At 35.8% G+C, this 25689-nt stretch overlaps 1 protein-coding gene across 3 annotated transcripts in view; it reads right to left on the bottom strand.

The window, feature by feature from the left end:
* The window catches only part of TET2 (tet methylcytosine dioxygenase 2), a 140457-nt gene extending 115004 nt beyond the window's left edge, over nt 1–25453 (bottom strand). Inside the window, exon 1 of one of the 3 annotated variants that reach the window (XM_047718131.1) lies at nt 25151–25453. The gene's annotated coding sequence lies outside the window, so the exon portion shown is untranslated. The remainder of the gene's footprint in view (nt 1–25150) is intronic. The other 2 variants (XM_047718130.1, XM_047718128.1) reach the window with 2 other exon arrangements.
* Nucleotides 25454–25689: the final 236 nt, after the last annotated feature.

Here is a 25689-nt window from a genome sequence, read left to right as displayed (position 1 = left end):
ATTTTATTGTTTTTTTTTAAAGGAACTAGCTTTGATTTTGTTGGCTTTCTTTACTGCTTATCTATTTTCATTTTACTCACTTCTGCTTTAATTTTTAGGGTTTTGCTTTTTTTTTTTTTTTGCTTATTTTAGATTTAATTTGCTCTTTTTCTAGTATCCTAAGATAGAAACTTGGATTATTGATTTTAGAACTTCTTTTCTAATATATGCATCCAAAGCTATAAATTTCCCTCTAAGCACTATTTTCATTGCATCACACAAATTTTGACATTTTCATTTAGTTCAAAAATTTTTCAGATTTATAATAACTTTCATTGTGCCTTTAACACTGTGGTTGCAGGTCCTCTCAGACAGTGAAATCCTCTGATCACAAGAAATTCACAAAAATTGAGTGAAATAAGCACTTTGAGTGAAAACAAAAGTAGCACTGAAACTACATGACAAATCAGTGTCAAGTAGAGTAGTTCAAATATTTTTATATTTGTCTTGTGATTCCTCCCTTTATCCATGTGTTACTTATAAGTATGTTGTTAAATCTCCAAGTATTTAGGATTTTCCAATGATCTTCCTATTACTGATTTCTGGTTTAATTCCCTTGTGGTCTGAGAGCAGACATTATATAATTTCTATTCTTTTAACCTTGTTAAGGTGTGTTTTATAGCCCAAAATTTAGTCTATGTTAGTTGAATGCTCCATGGGAACTTGAATATGTAATCTGCTGTTGTTGGATAAAGTAGTCTATAGATGTCAATTATATTCAGTTGATTGATGGAGCTACTGAGTTCAACTATATTCTTACTGATTTTCTGCCTGCTAGATCAGTCCACTTCTGACAGAGGAGTGTTAAAGTCTTCAATTATAATAGTGAATTCATCTATTTTTCCTTGCAGTTCTATCAGTTTTTGCCTCATGTATGACACTGTTAGATGTACGCATGCTAAGGACTGTTATGTCTTCTTGGAGTACTGACTTCTTTATCATTAAGCCATGCTTTTCTTGTCTAATAACTTTCTTTGCTCTGAAATCTGCTCTGTTTGAAATTAATGTAGTTATCCCAGCTATCCTTTTGATTAATGTTAACATGGTATATATTTCTCCATTTCCTTACTTTAAAAAAAAAAGTTTTATTTATTTTAGAGAGATAGAGAGCATGAGAGTGGGGAAAGGCAGAGGGAGAGAGAGAATCCCAAGCAGACTCTATGCTGAGTGTGGAGCCCAACATGAGGCTTGATCTCATGACCCCAACATCATGATGTGAGCCAAAATCAAGAGTCAGATGCTTAACCAAATGAGGCAGCCAGCCACCACTCCATCTCTTTACTTTTAATCTACATATCTTTATATTTAAGGTATCTTTTAGATAATATATAGTTGGGTCTTATTTTTTGATCCACTCATTATTTTTTTTAACTGGTGAATTAGACCACTGATACTTAAGGTGATTATTGGTACAGGTGAATTAATATCTGCCATATTTATTATAATTTTCCTAATTGTTGACTTTCTTCTTTGTACCTATCTTTGTCTCCCACCTTTTTCTCCTTTTGTATTTTTTTTTTAAGATTTTATTTATTTGAGAGAGAGGGAGAGATCACAAGTAGGCAGAGCAGCAAGCAGAGAGAGAAGGGAAAGCTGGCTCCTCGCTGAGCAAAGAGCCTGATGTGGGGCTCGATCCCAGGACGCTGAGATCCAGACCGAGCCGAAGGCAGAGGCTTTAACCACTGAGCCACCCAGGCGCCCCTCTCCTTTTGTATTTTTAATAGAGCTTTTTATATATTTCCTTTTTTTCTTCTTTCTTAGCATAGTAGTTATATCTCTTCTTAAATCTTCTTTAGTGGTGCCCTAGAGTTTGCAATATACATTTACAACTAATCCAAGTTCACTTTCAAATAACACTATACCACTTCTTGGGTAGTGTGAGTACCTTAAAATAACAAATATTCCTAATTTCTCCTCTTGTCTCTGTATCATTGTTGTCATTTATTTCATTATACACTTAGTACATTGTTATTATGTTGAATAAACTAATTTTTGTTAGAATTAAAAGAAGAAACATTAAAGATTTTCTTTTACCTTCAGTTTTTTATTCTCCAACATTCTTCTTTTCTTTATGTAGATCCTAGTTTCTGATCTATGTCATTCTATTTTTGCCTAAAGAGCTTTTTTAAACATTTCTTGTAAGGAAGGTTACTGTCAACAAATTTCCTTAATTTTTGTTTGTCTGAGAAAGTCTTTATTTCTCCTTCACTTTTGCAGGAAATTTCACAGGGTATAGAATTCTAAGGTGGTTTTTTTGTTTATTTGTTTGTTTTGTTCGCTAAACACTTTGAATTTCTCCCTCCACTGTCTTCTTGCTTGTAATGGTGTCCCAGCAGAGGTCAAATGTAATCCTTATCTTTTTCCTCTATAGGTAAGGTGTTGTTTTCTTCTAGCTTATTTCAAGCATTTATCTTTGATTTCAGAAGGTGGAATATGGTATGCCTACATTTAGTCTTTGTTTTGCTTTTGTTTTTTGGTATTTATTCTACTTGGTATTTCCTGAACTTCCTGGATCAGTGGTTTGGTGTTTGATGTTAACCTGGGAGAATTTTCACTCATTACTGCTTTAAATATTGCTTCTGTGCCTTTCTCTCTTCTCCTTCTGATAGTTCCATCATGTCTATATCACATCTTTTGTAATTATTCCACAATTCTTGGATATTATTTTTTCCCTGTTTTCAGTTTTAGAAGTTTCCGGTCATATTCTCAGGATCAGAGAGTCTTTCCTCAGTCATATCCAGTCTACAAATTAATCCATCAAGGTATTTCTGTCATAGTACTTCTGATCTCTAGCATTTCTTTTTCTTTCTTCAAATTTTCATCTTTCTGCTTACATTAATCCATCTATTCTTGCATCATGTCTACTTTTTTCATTAAAACCCTTCACACATTAATCACAGCTTTTTAAAAAAAAATTCCCAGTGTGATAGTTCCAACATTCTTGCCTTATTTAATTCTGGGTCTGATAGTCTCTTTGAACAGTCTCTTTGAACAGTTTTTGCCTTTTAGTATACCTAGTAATTTTTTGCTTTAAGCTGGACAAGATGTACTGGGGAAAAGGAACTGCAGTAAAGGGGCCTTTAGTGATGCAGTGGTAAGGTGTGGAGAGATGGGAAGCATTCTATTGTCATATGATTAGGTTCCACCTCAGTCTTTTGGTCAACCTGGTCAACTTCACCAGTGCTTCTCGTGCCAACTGCTTTTTCCCTAAGTGGGAAAGGATAGCTGGAGGGTTTGAAGGTACATTATTTCCTTTCTCCCACATAGAAGGTTAGAAGGAACTGAAGTTGGGAATTTTTCCCTTCCCTCAGCATTTTAGGCTCCGGTAAAATAGTTTCTTTTGACAGCAGGCCTTGTTAAGAAGAACAGAATATTCTGGCATATTTCACATGGTTCCTCTCTGCACCTACTGAAGTACAAGGGGACTTTCCTCTAATACTTACTGAGGGGACTGGTAGGACACCTGAAGGTAAAACTCATGAAAGTGTGGGGGCTCCCTGTCACTGAGTTCCCCTGGGTTTTTACTCTATGATTTATCCACGCTGAACCTCCAGCAATCTGTTTTACAGTTCAGATTTTTCTGCCCTGGCATTGGTTCCTATGGACGTTTCTACTTGCGTGGGTTTCTGCTCCAGTAGTTTGTGGTTCTCTGTATTCGCCGGTCTCTCTACTTTTGGGGGCAGTGGTTTGCCTTGTGACCTCACCTCTCTGACAGAGCTAAGAAAAGTTGTTGATTTTTTTTAGTTTGTTCAGCTTTTTATTTGTTGGGATGGTAAGCTCCTTACATGTCAAAGAGGAAACTGGAGACCTTAAGGTTTTTTAATATAATTTTTAAAACTTTTTAACCATATGTAATCCTAGTAATATATCAAGTCTTCTTTTTCAAATATGTATTAGGAAATACTAGTGACTATAAATTCTGTGTGTGTGGCAAGCCACTTCTCAAAAAGGGTTTTTAAAATGTACAAATAATTTTTTTAGAAAAAAGCAGTGGTAAACTGTCTTTTAAGGACTATCAAATAAAGTGTAGACTTACCATGGTTATGTACCTATATTTATTCTTTTATTTCTTTGATATCCGTAAGTTTTTTTTTCATAAGTTTTTATTCATATATGTACTCTAGTGATAGAATAAACTGAAGTTCTAGGTGAAAATGGAATTAGCATATTCAACTAATGGTTGTAATAATATTGTCAATGTGTATGTTGACAGAGAGATCTATGGTCTTTTGAAGTCATTGCTACCTACTATTAAGAAATGATACTGAGTTGAGCCTGAAACATGTGTGGTTTGGGGCACTGACCCTTTGCACAGTCAAAAATCCATGTATAACTTTTGACTCCTCAAAACTTAACTATTAATAGCCTACTATTGACCAGAAGCCTTACCAATAACATAAGCAGTCAACACATACTTTGTATATGTATTATATGCTGTATTCTTACCATAAAATAAGTTAGAGAAAAAAAACCTGTGTATAAGTGGACCCAAGCAATTTAAACCTGTGTTGTTCAAAGGTCAACTGGACACTATTTTTGTAAGCATGAATAAAATGTCTTATATTTCCATGTGTGCATCTACTGCTAGTCAGTATTTTGTTAAATTGAAGTCCTAAAGAAGTCTCAAGATTTTTCACAACCAGCATTAGTGTCTATTAAATTATAATCTTGTTTATACTGGTTTGTTAAGAGGAATTCTCTTAATGATAGTAGACTGACTTCAAAGATGTTTTAATTGTCATGTAATTAATATCTGAATAAATGGACTTTTGTATTCACTGAGTAATAGAGAAAATAAATCAGCAAATTTCTTTGGATTTCCTAGTCTCATCAACTTTGCACTCTCATACCAAATCTGTCATTTTCAAAACTAGACATTATTTCCTTTACTTACTAAAATGACTCATTATTATCTCAAAATTTTCAATAAACTTGATTTTTTTCTTAAAAGATTAATCCAAGGGGCGCCTGGGTGGCTCAGTGGGTTAAGCTGCTGCCTTTGGCTCAGGTCATGATCCCAGGTCCTGGGTTTGAGCCCCACATCGGGCTTTCTGCTCAGCAGGGAGCCTGCTTCCTCCTCTCTCTCTGCCTGCCCTCTGCCTACTTGTGATTTCTCTCTGTCAAATAAATAAATAAAATCTTTAAAAAAAAAAAAAAAGATTAATCCAGGGGGCATCTGGGTGACTCGGTGGGTTAAGCCTCTGCCTTCGGCTCAGGTCATGATCTCAGGGTCCTGGGATCAAGTCCCGCATTGGGATCTCTGCTCAGCAGGAGCCTGCTTCCCCCCTCTCTCTGCCTATCCCTCTCTGCCTACTTGTGATCTGTCAACTAAACAAATAGAATCTTTTTTAAAAAACGATTAATCCAGGAACTTATCACTCTCCTATACTGTACACAGTAAACAGCATTTTTATGTGTATTTTCCTTTAAGGATTAAAGATAGGTAAAATTTTTATCCTTCATTTTGGCATGCAGGAGTGAACTTTCTCTTAAAAGCAAAATCTATATTCTTAAGAGGTCTGAGAAGCAGAATACTTTTTCACATCTATTCTCTGAAAGAATATTTAAGGCTTGGTTAATGGAAATAAGACCAAAGTAACTTTGCGCTCTGCCCTGTCAGAAAAGCATTATCATTGCATAACAACATAGTAGTAGCACAGCCAACTTAGAAAAAAAACTGTTAATTACCCCATCAGTTTCGTTTTTTTTTCTGCCCCTATCAGTTTCATTACCAAAAATACATCATCTATTAGAACACCTCTGATGAATACTTTTTCCCCTCGATGAAAGAATTTTTTTAATTGGATAGTTTCACTCTTGACTCCACCATTATTCTCACATTATGAGAGATGTTGCTGAAAGGGCAAAGACCATCTGTAAGAAACCTTGAATTCAACCTCAATAGTTTTAAAATGTTTGTCATAAACATACAGGCATTTGAATGTAATACTATTTTTTCCTTAAAAGGAAATAATGTGGCCACTTAAAAATGCAGTAAAACAAATATTTATTTAACATCTGCAATATGCTTCAACTTGTCATATATAATATAGATCTCATATGTGGACTTTTAAATTGAGTGAAATTTCAGAAAATGTTATTTTGTCCAAGTCCTTCATTTGATAAATGAGGAAATAGTAAACTTCCTGCCCAGCATCACATGAAAAGTCAAAGACCTCATTTAAAGTCAACAGCACCTTTTTGCTATACAAAGTATGCACTAATTCCGTTTAGCCTCTGAAAAATGCATGCAATGGATATATGAAAGAGATGATAAGCCCTGGAAGAAGGTTAGAAAACAGACTTCCAAAAAGAGGTAAAGACACGCATGTGAAAACAAATAATGCAATCTGAAAGAGACTAATCTATTTTTGCAGGTCTGTTCACAAGTATGAATGTTGCCTTACTTTTTTCAACATCTCAGGGACCACACTGAACTCTTTACTATATAGGGGAAGATATAACATTGGCAGTATGAACCAGCATCCTTTATCAAAAAGCAGTTGTAGCTCAAGATCTGTACCTTGCACCAATGTAGAATTTAAAGATTTTAGATGCCTCAGTAAGTTATACTGTTTAAAAATTTTTTTTGACCTCTGCTTTTTCTTCTCATCTTCCTGCCATTTTTAAAAGAACTGGTTTCTGTTTCCTGGTTACGTATCATTATGTCAACGAAACATACTAAAACTCATATCAATTCTTCTCTGATTTCAGAAAGTTCTCTATATTTGGAAGAAAAGTAAAGAAAGAGCTACCCTACCTGCTTGTATCTCATTTCATTATCATTGAGTATGGCATTACTCTTTAGAAGTTTCTTATTCTACTAAATCTTTGGAATGAGAATTCTCTAGAAATATTGGTCTACATTCAACAAATACTGATTTTAGTTTATAATGTTTCAGGCACTGTGCTAGATACTGGAGATAACAGTTTGAACAAAACAGAAGTAGAATGCCCATCATGGAGCTTACAAATCAAACTCAAATTCTGTGGGATTTTGAACTGTTAATAATAAGTTACAATAAAAGCAGCAAGAAAAATGCACTCAAAATACTATTATTTTAGCCATATCTAAAATGAATAAAGAAGGTACTTCAAAACCAGTGGAAAACCTGCATATGAGGAATCATCTATCTATAATTATTTTTCACTATGAAATAAATACCAAGTTCACTTGAACCCAGAATTAAGGACTAACAGAATATTATCTCATCATGATAATAAATACTGAGAGATACTGGAAACTGTGCTATCTCTTCCAGCCCAGAAGGGAATTGGTAGTCACAGAACTGAACGAAAGGAAGCAAAAGAAGAATACAGGTAGTGCTCATCTTCAGGAGGCCTGAGCTCCAAAGTCTACTTATAAATCAGTTGTTTAAAACTTAAAGTCATTTTGCAAATCATGCTTATATTTAGAAGCAGTCACAGAAGCCTCTTAAACACACAATATAACTGAAATACTACTCAATTACAATAACATCAGAAAGTTCAGTCGCAGGCGCCTGGGTAGCTCAGTTGGTTGAGTGACTGCCTTCAGCTCAGGTCATGATCCTGAAGTCCAGAAATTGAGCCCAAATTGGGCTCCCTGCTCAGCAGGGGGTCTGCTTTCCTCCTCTGACCTTCCCCCTTTCATGCTCCCTCTCTCTCTCTCTCAAATAAATAAAATCTTAAAAAAAAAAAAAGTTCAGTTGCTAACATATATATGGTAATGTAGTTATAAACATTTCTTTCTCTGTTGCTCTATTTTTTTTTTTTTTTTTTACAAAATTTCATTCATTCCTTAGGATTTGGTGCAAAAAAAAGGCTTCCTTAAGAAGAGTCAATCAGGGGGCACCTGGGTGGCTCAGTGGGTTAAGCCGCTGCCTTCGGCTCAGGTCATGATCCCAGGTCCTGGGTTCGAGCCCCGCATCGGGCTTTCTGCTCAGCGGGGAGCCTGCTTCCTCCTCTCTCTCTGCCTGCCTCTCTGCTTACTTGTGATTTCTCTCTGTCAAATAAATAAATAAAATCTTTTTTTTTTTTAAAGATTTTATTTATTTATTTGACAGAGAGAGATCACAAGTAGACGGAGAGGCAGGCAGAGAGAGAGAGGGAAGCAGGCTTCTTGCTGAGCAGAGAGCCCGATGTGGGACTCGATCCCAGGACCCTGAGATCATGACCTGAGCCGAAGGCAGCGGCTTAACCCACTGAGCCACCCAGGCACCCTAAATAAAATCTTTAAAAAAAAAAAAAAAAGAAGAGTCAATCAGATGATATAAGAATTTCAGGAAATTAAAATTTAATTTTTAACATTTAAAAAAGATCAAGTGGATTGGGAAAATATATAGAGAAAACAGATGGAACATATGAGAGGAAGTTTAATACACAAGAAAAATAAACTGAGGAGGTCAGTTAGCATGAGTTCCATAAAGAGAGAAAAAAAATACAGGGGAAGAAATAATCAAAGGTATAATAGAAGAAAAGTTCCTAAAGTGGAAAGAAGACTTTTTTTTTTCTAGATTATACAGAATCATTTAGGGCTGAGAAGGATGGGTATTAAAAGAGCTATGCCTAAACAGATCTGGACTGTTTTTCCTGTGAGCTTTTAATTTTCTAGGTGGAATTGACTGACAAGATAAAGATCCTAATTACCATTTAAATAAGAAAAAAAGTTATCTAAAAAAGATGGAATCAAACTTTTATCAGATGTCTGGGTCTCATTAGCAACACTGGATAAAAGTCTCCCAAGTTTTGAGGGGAGATTACTTTGAACCAAGGAGCATATATATAATAAATTATTAATTAACTCTGAGAAAAAATAAAGGTGTTTTGGATATCCAAGGACTCAGTTTGCTTCCTACCCACCATTTCTGGAAAACAAAAACAAGAATAAACTCTTGGGGATGTATGCAAGGAGAAAGGGGGGAAAAAAGAACCAAATACCAAGCAAGACAAGGGACTGAAATAATACAGCAGCTCTAACCAGGAGAATAATGAAAAGAAACTAATTCAGAAAAAAGGAAGTAGACAGCATAGGGGAAAAATGACTTGAAGAGGAAGGTATATTTCATTCACCAAGTGATATAATTAAGAAATTGGAAAAATCATTGTGAGTGATGAAGCCATATAATTCTTCTATCAAGGACACAAAATAAGATGATTAGAATTTTCAAGAAAAATTTTAAGGCTCACAGAAAATTGTTAAGTCCAAATGTGAAAGAAACTAATATATGGCACAATTTTGAGTTAAAGGACTTTAAGAAAATGCACTCTATTTTATTTTGTTACTTAAAATATTATCTTCAGAACAAACCAAATTTTAATGCTATGGAATCATTTTTTTTTTCCTTTTCTACATATTCAACCATACCCTCGGTATTATACTGGAATCTATTTATTATAATCATGACATTATAAATGCTGTGGGTTTTCTTTTCTCAATTAGCACTGAGCTACAAAGCACAGGAGAGACAGCTATAGGTGAAGAACATAATACAAATATTATAAACTTAGAAACAGAGAAGGTATAGAATACAAAAATTGGCAGAAGGCAAGGGAGAAAAGTAGATGAAATGAGAAATACTAATATTCATATCCTGCATAGTGGGGAGTCACGAAGCTATGGTTTGATGTTGATAATTTGGAAAATTCAATATATTACTGTAGGAAAAATAATAAAGACATACTTCTAATGACATTATTTTAAATTATTTTTGTTGCTATCATGTACCTGTATTTTTTGAAAAGTCACTGTAGAAACTAACCAGTCAAACCTCTCCGTTTCTGTGTTCATTATTTCCGAGAAATGATAGTTCAAACAGGGAGGGTCATCAAGAGTATTTCCAACCAAAAAAAAAAAAAAAAAAAAGAGTATTTCCAACCCACACAGTCTACCTGCAGGCATATATGGGCCTGCTATGTACTTGGCTGCATACTAATTATTGTGGGGGATTTAGTGAATATACAAATTATGATCCTGGCTCTCAAGGAAACTTCTATCATGATGAAAGGAGGCAGTTATTGACACATAAATAGCTGATATATTTTAAACTGTTAAGTAATTGGGAGACACTCCAAAACATCTTTCACATGGGCTCCAAATCCCATGACACCACTATGTACGGAATCTTCATTCTCATGGGAAGTCCCTGGGATTAGCACAACAAGACTATCATCTGTCTTTAAGCAAGGTGTGCCAAAGTATCTGTTCTTGTTCCTAAAAACACGCTATGAAACAGAGTTAGAATAAGGAACATCTATAATCCTTAATAGTTTTTAAATCATACATGCTACCATTTTATATTTCTACAGACAAATTTATATCCTTTCAATATACCTGATATAATAAAAGATGATTGTGAACAGAAGAAACTACAGACTTGTAATTTGTATCCTGATTGAAATAATAAAAGGGATGGAAATAATCTTTCCTTCTGGGGGCCTTCCTCAGAGACCATGCTGTTAAGACTTGTGCAATCTCTGTGGGCCCCCAACGTTGAGAAAGTCATGCCAACTCTTGTGCCTAGGACCATTCAGGCAATTAAAGAATCATACCTTTGAGCAAAAGGCTGGATGCATCCTGGGAAACTCCCCATGTGACCAGTCTGTGAGTCCTACAATTTCCATCTCATTATGCTTTTTAAAAGATCATGGTATTGACTCTTTCTTATGAGTCTATATACTCTACACAGGCAAGTACAATGGCTTCCTTCTTTCCTAATATATAGACGCTCAACAAACACCTGAGAAATGACCAAATAGTTATTCAATCACTGAAATTTTGCCAAGTAATAGGTTGAATGTTTCATTATATTAATTCATTCACTTATTCCCTCTTGGCAACATGGGAGATAAGAATTATTAGCTATTCCTATTTCATAGATGGGAAAGCAGATTCAGAGAGGCTAAAATTACTATGTTGAATGAAAACACACACAGTTTATAAGAAGGAAACTTAGGATTCAAAACTAGATCTTCCTGACCCAAAAGGTCAGACTGTTTAATGGCAGCCTGCTGTTTAAGAGTTCATTGTGATCCATTAGAAATAAAAAGGCAGTGTAGATTCCTTTGGGGGAAAAATATGGTGAAAGGCAGGAATAATCAGGAAATAATGGAAAGGAAGGTCACACCAGTGAGAACACCAAGGAGGAAGAAATTATATTTCTAAAAGAACAGCAGTGATGTTAAATATAATTCCTAATACATGAAGAGGTTTAAAACTCTATGACCTATTTTTTCCTCAATAAAATGGGGATATATGCCACAAACAAACAAACAAACAAAAGAGTTGACATGAGACTAAAATAAGATAATCTCTGTAAAGCGTCCAGCATGGTGCTTAACACAATGTAAGAACTTAGTCAATATTGGCTATTATTAGAATGATAGCTATCCTATTATATAATTTGAAGCAAATGTCTTCCCCTTCCTATAGCCATAGGAAATTTTTTCAATTGTAAATGTAACAGATAGGTTGGAGAGCCTCTAAAATCCTTTTCAGTTGACAACAATCCATGATTCTATGTTTGAAAATGAACTATATTTTTGCAAATCTGATGAATGATTTATTGAAATGTTGAAGTAAAAGTGGCTACAATATCATATAAGCAATTGGAAACAATTCTAGTTCACACAGCTAGATCTAAAATATAAAAACATATTCAAATGCACACATACATGCAAACAGAGTTAAACCCACAGTCCAGAAAAAAACTGTTAAAAGTTCAAAGGAAGGTGGATGAAAAAGTCTTTGACAATTTGTTATAAGAGTCTGAAACAGATCTTTAAAATGTTCATCATTTGTGATAGAGCATTTATTCATTAAAAACTCCTTATAGTCTCCTTATATTTACATGTTTTCCCCTCACCATTTTAGGCACATTTCCATGTTAAACGTAGTTGCTGGTATTTAGTTGAATGAATGCCACCACTTTGTTATTACATATTTTCCAAAGTTATCACCTATCTTTTCTTCTCCTTTATCATCTTTCTACCAGATAAGAAGGGGGTTTCCCCCATGTGTTTGCAGATACAGGCTCTTAAACAAGAGTATAATGTTAAGCAAATTAGTTCTACCCAAACATATTCAGTGATTTTGGAAAGCATTTCTATATGTACTAGGAATGGCATATTTTCAAACATGAAACAAATAATGCGTGAGGAACAATTTTAAAACCTGAGAAAACGATAGCTCTAACTCCAACTGTTTCCATGCACGTATGCAGTAAGGTTACTAGAGATGGTTACGTTGCCACAATAGCTCCCTAAAAGAGGCTGAGTCAGCCTGGTTATGAGAGTGACACTCTTAAGACCTTCATCACCTTCAGTCCTTGGATACTAAAGCCCGTAGTCACTGGTCCCAGTTAAAAGCTACTATTTTAAGTTCAAAGTAGAAAGCTCCTTTTGAGTGGTAACAACAGTTTAAAATAACAATGGGGGGTTGGGGGAAAGCCTCCTTTATGCATCTACCATGCACCATCACCTTATCCCCCTCTGTCCCAGTCAAGCATTATTATAATCAATACTTTCTTCTCCTGCATCAATATTTGTGATCCGGGCCGCTAAACAATTAATGAGATACAGACCACTCCTTCTACCCACATTGTTGCATCACTGGCGTTCAGAATTCTGGAACAGTGTGTGTAAATATTAGAGCCATGTGTGCCTGACCACATGGGAAGGCAATAGGATGGCCTGGAACTCCTATGCAAGAGGGAATACCTGGCACCAATCTTAACATCACCAAGCCAGCTGTTTCTGGGTGAGCTCCTATCTGATTCCTCAGCAATCTTCTAAAAGGACCATCTAAAAGCAGTTGGTACAAACGACCTTGAGGATTTTGTGTAACTTCATAATATCTGGAAAGATGCATGACATTATTTTTTCACTTTATATTCATAAACAGAAACTTTTACTGTGGTTTGTTTAATCAACCATTTCTACCAAGAGGACTTAAATCATATTGAGTCCAAAATACATGTGACAGATGCACACACACTCAAACACAGCAGTAACTGAAAGGGCATAAACTCAAATTTCACTTTTTAGCATATATCTTTCACATTCAGTCTACCATTCTGATATTTTATAATACTAAGACAATGGCCACTAAGTTTCTCTTTATTAAGGGAGTCCACCCACTGAATAAATCAATTTTTATTGCATGCTTGCCACTTTAAGTGAAACTGAAGCACAATCAAATGAAAGTTATATTTAAATCCTTTTCTTAGCAGAAATGCATTAATTTATGGCCTTTATCAAATTCTGAGCACTTCCAGCTTATACTCGCATATAATTTAGAGTCCAACAAAGTTAAGAGAAGAAAATATTTTTGTTCTAATATAGGAGAAGATAATTCTCGTGAAAGCCCACGAATGTTCTGAATTGGCACTGTTCTTAGAAAAGGAGGGGCACCTGGGTGGCTCAGTGGGTTAAGTGTTTGCCTTCAGCTCAGGTCAAGATCCCAGAGTCCTGGGATCGAGTCCCATATCGAGCTCCCTGCTCAGTGGAGAGCCTCCTTCTCCCTCTCCCTGCCACTCTGCCTACTCGTGCATGCTCTCTCTCTCTCTCTCTCTCTCTCTCTGTCAATAAATAAATAAATAAATAAATAAATAAAATATATATTTAAAAAAAGAAAGAAAAAAGAAAACGATACAGATAAGTAATTTCACACAAACTTTCACTATTTAGGCCAAGGGTGACTAAGATGAATATATTATCTTTAGGCCAAAATAATAAAAAAGCAAAAAAATAAAACAAGCAAATGAAAAGAATCTCTTAAAGCCTACAGTCTATATCACTATATCTCAATTCAATGTATTAAAGCTGTACAAAATATTTTAAATGATAAACACTAAATAAATTATATCTTTTCAAGTCCAGAAGGAACTTTTTACTCAGCAACAGGGATGAAAAATGCCCATTCTTAGATTCCATTGTGTTGGTTAAATGAGTCACTCTTTTGGCAATTTCTTTCAAATGAGAACAAATTCAGATGTTAAACAGCTAAACTCAATTTCTAAGTCTCATATGTAAATAATTAATTTGGACAGATAATCTCTAAATTATTTCAGATCTTAACTTCTCTTATACCAAACTGTACTTAAAACAAAATAGTTTTTTGATGCTTGGTTTATCTCTTGGAGAAAAGATCCCTTATTTTTAAAAGTTAAACAAATTCCTTTTGTTTATTGTACTGCATTTCAAAGATTTTAATTTTGTTATTTTTTTAGAAAGATAGCGTAATTACAAAAGAAAACATTCTATGAAAGAAGAGTTCAAACACACCAACTTTTATATTAACTAAGAGTTCATTTTTTGATGATCTAATTTCAATTATTTGTTATGAATGGTTTCTATTTTTGGATAACCAATAGTGATATCCATCTAAAATGATCCTTAAATGCAATACGAAAGAAAAAAAAACAAAAAAACCCCCCCAAAACCCTCAAAGTTCACTCATATTTTAAAGATTCCAACCAGTCAGCTTACAACTTACAATGAAAAGGACTAGAAAACATATGCCAGATACACTTTAAATTTGTGTGCTTTAACTTTTTTAAAAACTCGACTTTCTTTCTTTCTTTTTATTGATAAACATCAATGGAAAACTCTTAAAAGCTATCTGGGAAGGGAAAAGCAATTCCCTAAGTATAGAGACTTTTTTTTTTTCTTTTAAAATAACCCAAGTCTTGATGTAGAGTTAGAAGCGGAGGAGGTGTGATGAAGAAGAACTGAAGAGGGAGGGAGAAGAGAAAGGAGAGGGGTCAGTGCAGGAAGGAATAAGGAGGACGATCAATTAATCACTTTCTTGAGTGTTCTGTAGTTTGAGTGTCTAGTCCCGCAAGTCAGATTATGAATTCTCTCGCACTTAAAAAAAAAAAAATTCCCTTGCACTTTTTAAATTTTTTTTTTTAAAGGCATTACTTAATGAGGCTGAGTGGCAGGCAAGCACACTTTAGTCTCAGTGGCACTGCAGAGTACAAGTAGAACCAAGGTACAATCTGCCCACATTTACCAAAATCACAAAAAAAAGTTTGGCATAACTGGTTCTGTTTGCTGAAGGAAGGAAAAAAAAAAAAAAGATTAGCCCAGTATTAAAGCACTGCCTTTGAGACTGTGGTAGGAAAACTGCATATTGGGCGGATCCTGACCTAGACACCTTGATCTTTGGTTCATGACCCTGTCAGAGCCAGACAAGGGCTCCCTGACTATGAATTAAACTGTTTGATTCCTCCGCCCACAGACACACAAAGCCCGCACTCTCTCAGCTGTTACATAAGAGTCTCTGGAATCCTAGGATGGTGTTTGTAAATAGTGCTGCCATGCTCACGCACGCACTGTACCCACGTGTCAAATGTTGATCTGACCACGTGTAATCGGAAGCCGAGAAAGCGTCAACAAGCTCTGAAGGAAAACCTCCCTTTTCTTTGGCCCTAAAAATGAGCATGTGCCTATCAAGGAACTGACTCTAAGAGGGATTTATTTTCCTTATGTCTTCCTTTCCTTACCCTTTCTTCACCACCCCTCCAACAACAACAAAAATCAATGGAGGAAGAACAGGAGAAATGACCAATCCCCATTGCATTCCCTTTCTTCTTTAAGCAGCATCTAACCAGAGGACAGATTACAATTAACTGCCTATTCTAATTAAGTTTGGGGCAAATTTTGAAATCTCAACAATGCATTCTGAATGCACTTTCTACCTCCTCTTATCCCAAAACTTCTCCTTTATCTTTGCTCACTTACTTCAGTATGAACTGAAATATTATGAGAGGTAGGGTTACACAACTACTAGACAGAGATACTCTAAATAGACAAGTGGTTTGCAAAGTGACAATTTACATCCAAATAAAATTACAACATGACTCTATCAGCAAAAAGTATCCAATGGCTATGTTTGAGTAAAGAGAAACACAATATAGTATTTTACCTCTCCCCTTAATTTTCACCCTCATCTACATTCACTGTTATCTTTTACAATGGGTTTGTGAACATGAAACAATTAAATCATTTTTTAAAGGGGTTGAAGCCTTACAATATTCAAGAAAAATGTCAATATCAAGTTTTTTATACCTAAATATGGAAAGTTTCCTATAACCTTCAGCTTTAAAGCATGACATATAGCAATGCAAAAAACAAAAACAAAAACAAAAAACCTGCAAAACTGTCAGTAGTAAATTAAACTAGTGATTTGAAAAATACTCTGATTTCAACAAATTCTCAAGATTTTTTTAAAAGGATTTTAAAATGCTATATTCTATATCTTCTACACACTTGGTAAAATTTTTTTAAATTATATATTAAAATTAGTTGATGTGTATAAAATTTCCTACTTGAAATAAGAATCACATTTGAGAGCAAACAAGTTTCAATTTAATTTTTAAGTCAAATTGAATTTAAATTGAAATTTAATTTTTCAAGTTGAAAATTTAGTTCCCAAAGTTAATAACCAAATGTCCTTACCAATTTTGATTTTCGGTAGAAACACAATTAAATTACAGGTATTAAAAAGGTAAGCCATTAGCAAAATGTCTACTAGTTTTACTTCCTGCAAGTATGTTTCTCTCCAAGTTATGATGTAGTAGACATTCCAAAAATAAGTACAACTTCGTCTTACTTTCAGCTAAATATGTTATAACTTCATAGGAGAAAAAAAAACAACCACCACCAAATGGGTGGCTATCTTGGAATAAAGCTAGATTAAATTGAGAGTACAAAGTTTAAAATATATGCTTTCCTGCTAAAATGTACCTGCTTCTCTTTTTACTGAAACAAACAATTTACATGGTTATTTTGATGTTGGAAAGTTTGTTCTTCCTTCATGTTTGAAAAGTATTCATATAAGGCATTCTTCCTTTCACCAATTCTCTTTGGTACATTAAAATATAAATGTAAGTGAATTAATGTTTTAATAAATGGATTCAATTTTTAAGATGCTTTTCCTAATTTTATGAATGACCACTTTATTTGCAGAAGTGATTTCTTGTTCTGTTATGATGTATGCAGTAAAACAAACAAAAAGCTAATAATCATCCAAACTAATTAGAGGGTGTATAAAAGTAATCCTTTTAATTCAAAAATCATGAGAGGTTATAAAAGAGCTGAGAGAACTTTATAGCCAATGGCAAATATGAAAATTCTGCAACTTCAAAGTAAGAGACTTCAAACAAAAAATGGATAAAGTGCTGAAAGAACAAACAGATTAAAAAATAAATTAATAGGAACAAGGCGGTATGTTTGGGATGGAATCTGGGTGTGGTGTCATTGTATTATTTTCAGATTCTGGCACTTTTCTTTAGAAGCGGCACAACTAATAATTAAGGTATTTTTTAATGGTTGCCCTTGTTTCTTAAAGTAGACAGGGAAGAAAAACAGGAGGAATAACTCAGAGACAGATTATGTTCTGTCCTCTGGGTTTCACTAACATTATTTAAGCCTTTCTTCTTTTACATTGGAAGACAAAAAATATACTAATTTGAGGAGAAATACTATAATAAAAACTCATCTTGAGAGTTGGGTGAATAGTTTTCATTACAGAATAATCTGGACATAGAAACTAGTTTAATACTCTATCAAAAAAACAAGCAACTTGAAAAGGCAGGTTTTAGCGATGGCTAATGAGGTATGACAATAGTAATTAAAATTCTCATTACTTTGCAGCATTCATAGAACAAACCAAAACAAATCTCAAAATTGTAAAAGCAGCAAATGAAAATTATCAATACTGTGTATGGCATGCCTTAATGGGAGATCTGCTATGTCCGTGCCTGACCACAGACAATTCTGTTCCCAGAAGACAGCAGTCCATCAGCAAAAATTCATAGCTGAATGCTTGCAGATCATTGAATTTCCCCCATCCTTGTTTTACTCCTGAATATAGGGCATCTTCCATAAAAATCATTTACAAAAAGCAAGGCTAAAAATATAAACAAAATATCTCATCTCTTATACTTTTAATTAACTTGAAAATTTAAGATTTTTGGAAGTATATTTAAAAAGCAAAGATGGGGGGTGCCTGGGTGTCTCAGTCCTTAAGCGTCTGCCTTCGGCCCCAGGTCATGATCCCAGGGTCCTGGAATCGAGCCCCGTGAGCCCTACATTTGGCTCCTGCTTCTCCCTCTTCTACTCCCTCTGCTTGTGTTCTCTTGCTGTGTCTCTCTCTGTCAAATAAATAAATAAAAATCTTAAAAAAAATAAATAAAAGGCAAAGATGGAAGAGCACACTGGAACCCAGTGAATAACTTTTGAATATTATGGAGATACTACCATAAAAACCTATTTTGAATTGAGGTAGTTCACAAAGTATTAAGAGAAACAAGAGAGGGTAAAAACAATGAAGCTATGCATTTTTCCTATACGGAGGACCAGACCTATATTCTACCTTACTGCTTTCCATAACAAACGCTTCATCAGCTTGACTGGATAAAGATTCTAATGTGAATGTCATTCATTACAAACCTACAGGTAAGTCCTAAAATCATATTCTTAAAAAATGGAATTTCTGGTCACTACCATAGTTTTTCCTTGAAAAAATAAAGATTACAGCAATTATACGAAGCCAAGGCCATTTCCTTATTGAGTACAATAACACGTATAAATTATTATAGCTGAATATTTGCAGATCATTGAATTTCCCCCACCCTTGTTATAGTCATAGTTCCAAACTATGGAATCCAACTGGCACCAATTCAACATTCTCATCAGAATAAAGAGGGAGAGAAGCATTGCTCAACAAGAAGAATGTCTGGTATCTAAGATTACATTAAGTTAGAAATTAAAATAAAACCAACCCCAAGTAATTCATCCTGTGTGTCCAAAGCTAAAAATCCTAATTTCATAGGGACGTATCATAAAAAACTCACTGGTGCCATGTTTCTAGAAAGGTATGCATAGTCCCTTACAATTCAATTCAAACAGCACTCTATATTTCTTTTCATGAGACATGAGTTACTTTCCAAATGCCAAATACCTTGTCAGTTGTATGCATTTTTTATAACTTTATTTAGGATATAATTCACATAAAATAAAAAAAAATTCACCTTCTTAAAGTACACAATTGGATACTTTTTTAGAGCTGTGCAAACATTGCTAACTACAGAACATTTTTAGGCTCCAAAAGAAACCCCATATCTATTAACACTCTGTCCCCCTTCTTCTCTCCCCATCCCCCACCAGCCCCCCAGCAATAAGTAATATACTCTCTGCCTCTTTAGATTTCCCTATTCTGGGGAGTTCATGTAAATGAAATACTATCATATGTGACCTTTCATTATTTACTTCTTTCCAAGTTCATCTATGATGCAGCAAGGATCAGTCCTTCATTCCTTTTTGTTGCTGAATAATATTCCATTATATGGATATACCATAGTTCATACATTTGAGTTGACAGACACTGGGGTTGTTCCAATTTTTGGACAATTATGAATAACACTGCTATGAATATTTGGGTGCCATTTATATGTAGACCATTGCGTGCACCATAAGTCTCCTCTTAGTACTTTCCCTACATTCTCTACACTACAGCTTTACTTTTTTATTAATAGTAATGAGGCAGCAGAGCATAGTGGTTAAAGGGCTGGGATCTAGAGACAGACTGCCTAATTCAAATCTTAGCTAAGCCATGTACTGGCTTATGAATTTGGTTATTCAAACTCATTTTGCTTCAGTTAGCTCACCTGAGATGAGGATAATACCTATCTCTAGAGTCATGAAGAGAATTAAATGACATAAGTTACAATGTAGTAAGCTATTAAAACAACTGAAAATATTTTGAACGCTAAGGTCATTTTATGCAAAAACACTTAAGTAAACAAAAACCTATATTCTGATGCAAATTTTGATAAGGAATGGCAGTACAATCATAAGACTGATGAAGGAGAACTGAGTTAAACTTTATTCCTTTCAGAAAAAAAGATTTAAAGATATCTGATGAGGTAATAAAATGGTATGGACCTGAATATATAATACACAAATGTACAAGTCAAACTGGGGGTATCCAAGTAAGACTGGTAGACTATACCCATGTCAGTATCCTGGTTGTGATTATTATAATTTTGCCAAAAGTTACCAGTGGAAGAAATCGGGCAAAAGGTACATGCCCAGTTATTATTATTTCATACACCTGCATCTGAATCCATAAATATCTTAAAAGAAATTTCAATAAAAAATATGTTATGTCTGTGTAAATTTACTAAAGATCCTTAAGCTGTACGTTTCCAGTGGATGGCTTGTAGAAGTTACATGTAAGGAAAAACCACCATCATTACTACCATCATCACCAGTACTGAGACTACATTATACATTTTCTAACTTAATGACATTATTTTTTTCGAGTTCTAGGTCACTCATTTTTTTCTCAGCTTTTGAGACATAACTGACATTTAACATTATGTAAGTTTAACATGTACAAGGTAATGATTTGATATATGTATATACTGGGAAGTGACTACCACAATAATTCAGTTATATCCATCACTTCACATACTTACAAAGTTTGCGTGTGTGTGGTGGGAACTTTGAAGATATACTCTTGGCAACTTTTAAATATACAACACAGTATTGTTAACGATAGTCACTGGACTATCGTTACATTACATTACATTCCAGAACTTATAACTCATCTTATAACTAGAAGCTGGTACTCCCTTCATTACATATTGACTGAGTAGAAAACCCTAGGTTATACTATGGAATAAATAGATGTAGAAATCAGTGCCTCTCTTCCAAGCGACATAAATTCAATTTTAAAGAAATAGTATTTTTAGTGAAGCAACCAGTTCATTTTATGTCCTAACCTGTCCTCCAAAAACACTTCATCCTAATTTATTCATCTCTTAATTTTAAATCTCAGATTATTTGGAGCTTGATTTCAAGCCAGTCTGAGTAACAACCCTGAGTAAATATAAAATATTGAGTTCCAAATTCTTAAAACTTCAGGTAGGTTGACATTATCACTGAGTTTGTTTTTACAAAAAATATTGAAAATTTACCTACTATCTATTTCTAATTCTTGAATCCTGGCACATTTAACCGCATTTCATGACAAGTGGAGAAAGCATAAATCAAAGCTGATAGAACTTACTATTTTGGAAAGGACAAAGAAAATCTATTTTATTGGGAAAAGATTGTGTATCTTTCTTAAGTTAGGGATTTTCTGCAATGTACAATCTAGGATCAGAGTAATGCTGGAAATAGATACTTAAGACTCTCTTTGGCTTGCAGTCACAGTGATTCAAGGGCTCTCACTTTACCCTCTCCTCTTGTGGAACTCTTCTTTCCCACTGTATACCAATGTATATGTATTTTGTACTATACACCAAGGTATACAGATGTACTATATAACCTCCTTAAATAATGTCACAGTTATTCCCTGAGTTTTGGCAGTGCATCAAAATAGAAACTAGAGATCTAGACCAAGTAAATACTGTATATTTGGCAAAATCATTTGTGGTTGTGTTCTTCAGCACTATTTCCAAGATAACCACCAGTTCTACTTGGCAAACCGACTCTCCCACAGTTAAGGCTCCAATTGTAAAGTTGGCTTGTAAAATATTTTCCTGCTACTGGCTTTGGTGCCATTACTACGCTTAAGAACTAGTGTGCAATGGTGGCATAATAGTTGAGGAAAATGTTATTTTGATGAACCAACACTGACAGCTGCTCCAAAGTTTTAACTTGTCTCTATGCTTGTTCATAAAACAAAGAAGGTTCCTGCCAGTAATTTGAGATGGCTAGGTAAGATTATTAAATTCTATTAAGCAACAACAACTGAACTTATTGAAGAAGGAATTACAGTACAAAAAAGCAGGTTTAATCTAAGTATTAGATATTCTAACATGTCAAACATCCATAGCTTTTGATGACATTTAAAGATAATTTCAAAGAATTCATAAGAATTTACCAACTTGGATCTGGGACATAATGGAAAAGAGAGTTTCTGCCAGGCGTGTCTGTGAATTATAAGAAAGGTTTCTTACTGAGATCAGCAAATAAGGAAATACATTTCAGTAGTGACACTGGCTTACAACATTGTGTGTGGGTGGAGCCTTGGAGGAATTGTTAGAGAAATTATAACTTCAGCAAGTGAAACCAAAACATTAACTCCTGTTTTTGTTACCTAATACAAGTCCAGTGCCTGAACAGGACTTTGGAAGTCTCTCATAAATAACTCCTTGGCAGGTGCATTTCACTTGTTCTGAAAGTGATGTTGGCCTGCCAATGTCTACCTTCATGTGTCACTGCATCAAAATCATACCAATGCCCTTGACTCATTGCATGGACCAGCATAACCCCAGATATAATTAAAGCCATAGTTAGTAAATCTGTGAATTTAAACAAAACAAGGAACTCTCTTCATTCCAAGTTAACTTCTCTTTAACTATTAGTTCAATAAGAAAATAAGCAAAATAATATTGCAGTTTAAGAAGAAGATCTATCTTGTTATTATCCACTATCACTTCCATAAAATCCAATTGCTCAAGACTGTTCTATCTCATGAAATTCTGAGAACATCCTGGTGATACTATAAGACATATAATAAATGAAGAATGGACATTGTGTCTGTTATAGTCAACTATTCTATATTAATCCAAATAATTTCTTTTATAATAAAGGAGAAAGTGGTACTTAGGTTGAAACTGGTGAATAATGTGCATCTCCTCCTTATAATCATTTAAGACCCTAAAATATTAACTAACAGCTATTTTCAGCATACAAATAGGATACATAAAATTACAGTCTAAATTTGATAGGAAAGAACAAGTCATCATGGTCACAATAAATATTATTAACCAATGCAGGTATTCTTATTTACCAATATGAATGGAAAATACTACATCTACTATTAGTTTAATAATTTGAAGAAAGCATAAACCACAACATTTGAAAAGTCCCAAAAAAGCAGTTACATATTAGTCTGTTAGCAAAAGGAACTGTTTATTTTTAACTCTGAATTACTGCAATAATTAATCATAGTTTTCTCAACGAATAGTAAGCATTTATGCTAAACTCCTATTTTCCTTATTATTTTAGGACAAATAAGAACTAACCAAATGAGCTGTTTCTACCCCAGATCAGTAATACTACTCCCCTGTACTTATGTGAAATAACCATCAGTATCAACAATTAAACTTAATTACTTTTTCAGAGATCAAAATATAAAGAGTTACAAAGTGAACTACTGAGGACAAATGGTTTTGGAAATCTGATTTACGGAGTAATGTCCATTACTGTGCTCTTCCTTCTACCCATCTTTTAATCATATACATGCTTTCTAAACTTAAGTGTGACTTTTTAGTCCTAACAGTTCTCTGCTTAATAACATTAAAAAACCCCCAACATTGTGTTGAAATTTATATTCTTCCTCAAACTTATTATGAGACATGCATACAAACACGTAAAAGAATATAATTCTCCTCCAGCATTTCAACTTTCCATTAAAATGCAAATATAATTATTTCATTAACCAGGCAACAATACCCACAGTCTTAAACCAAAGCAAAGCAAAGCAAAGCAAAGCAAAGCAACATCTTTTCTCCTTACTATCCCAACTTCCCCTAAGAAACAATCTTCCTCTCATGTTGGATCATTTGTTGATGAATTTTTTTTTTATTTGGATTTGCCATTATTATCCCTTATTGGAGAGGTGAAAGCACATTATCAGACTTTATTTTTTAAATTCGTGGATGTAACTTATTCCCTAGACAAGAAGATGTAAAAAAAATATTTCAATAAACTTTAAGCAAACAACTGGAAAATAACCCTTCTTTCAATTCCTAAACACTAGATGAAGGAGTGGGGGGAATCACTCAATGCAATTAAAAGTCTGTCATGAAGGCAATAGCCAGTAAATAACACTTATATTTCATATTCGACCTTCCCAGGTGTCTATCCAGGCCATACTTTATTGTGTCATAGGTAGAAAACTCTCCATAGAAACTCTGTTAGCTTAATAACACTAGACAAGCCGCCCCAGCGAAAAGATTCGGCAAGACTGGAGAGGGAGGGAGGGAGGGAGATCGAGAAAGAGAGAGAGAGAGTGAGTGTGTGTGTGTGTGTGTAGAAGGAGGAAAAAAAAGAGACACGGAGAGAAAGGCAGATAAATAAAAGACGAAAAGCGAGCAACCAAGACGAGAGAAAAATGGGGATGGGACTGTTAGAAATTGGCTCCCTACTTCTCCGTTTCTTTGCTGGGACTGGGTTTCATTTCTTTCGGCGCCCCTGACCTTGCAGTCTTCCAACTCTCAACTCTGCCCCCCTCCTCCCGCCTGCCCGCCCCCTCCCCCCCGGCCTGCGCCTGCCTTTGTGTCTGCCTGTCACTTACCGGGGAACCAAACGAAGCTGATTCGGGAGAAGCACAAAGCCAGGGCACAGATTTGCCCACAAATTCTCTTACACCCACTCCCCAGACTGGAAGGCACAGCCCATCGCAGAGCTGATGTACCTTGAGAAAAGTGGGATCTGGTCTTGTTGGGGGGACCAGAGAAACTATTCTCTCTCACTCAGCACCACTAGCAAAACGCGCGGACTTAGGGGAAGAAAAAAAAAAAACCCAAACCCCACTTAGTGTACTACAGTTCTACTCCCCGTGACATTCCCCAAAAGCGGACACCGGGCTAGAAAGGGGCGGACGCGAACGCAAACCCAGACCCAGACCCTACAACAGATAAAAGGGTCGAAAACACTCCGTCAGAGTTCTTTCCGGGGTGGGCTAGGTTAAACGAGAGACTGGTCTGACTTACAAGAAGGAATGGGGGTCGGGAAGGATTCAAGGGAAAAGTAGTGACCCCAAAGCTGAACTATTTGAGAAAGGAAAGCAAAGAAAAATCACTTTCCTGAGGATAAAAGGCCGGGAAACCGGCTGGTCAGAGTCACAAAGGTAAGTTTTCTGGGTGAGGAGAGGAGCATTAGCAGGAGAGAGGAGGGAACACAGAACTACAGGTTTAAAGGGGGGGGAAATTAAAACTATATTTGTCAGCCATGTTGAAGAGGCTCCAGTAATTTGTGAAGCTTCCCTCTTCCCTCTTGGTATTTGCGGGTGACACTGCAGGGTTTGCTCCCCAGTCCCTGGAAGCCCGAGAGAAAGCAAGGGGGAGAGGAAAGGGAGAGTTTCGCGGCATAAGAGAAGCGCTCTGACCTCGTTCTCGTCCCTCAGCCTTGCAGCAATCCAGCAGTTGCAGTCGGGTCTCCTTTCTAACAAATCCTAAAGGGCAGCCATCTTGCTTCCTTCTGCTTCTCTACGAAAGCAGCCTAGCCTCCGCATCAATATTCATAAGGCAGTTTGACGTCTGTTCTCATCACTCGGCGGGGCCGGCGTCTCGGGGCGGCCTCGCCGAGGGGGCGGACGTGACTCGCATGCGAGCCGGACCTGGGCGCGCGGCGCTCGCGAGGAGGCGGCGGCGGCCGCCCGAGCTCTCGCTGCAGCCGCTGCTGCTGTCCGCTCTCCTCCTCCGCCCGGCCTCCTCCTCCTCCGCCCGGCTCGCCTCCTCCTCCAGTGGCCTCCTCCTCCTCCTCCTCCGCCCCGGCCTCCGTCGCCGCCCTGGGGCCCTCAGCCCCGGCTCCCAGGGAATCAGCCCCCCGCCCGGGGCTTCCTGCACAAAGGCTGGCGGCACCTGGGGGCCCTACAATGGGGTGCGCAGTCGAAGCCGGGGCTGCCCTGGCGCTGTGCGGTGGAGC

This window comes from Lutra lutra, chromosome 2, assembly GCF_902655055.1.
Source record: "Lutra lutra chromosome 2, mLutLut1.2, whole genome shotgun sequence".
In the NCBI taxonomy this organism is placed as follows: domain Eukaryota; kingdom Metazoa; phylum Chordata; class Mammalia; order Carnivora; family Mustelidae; genus Lutra; species Lutra lutra.
The sequence above is the reverse complement of the archived record's forward strand: the minus strand, read 5'-3'. Positions and strand labels throughout refer to the sequence as shown.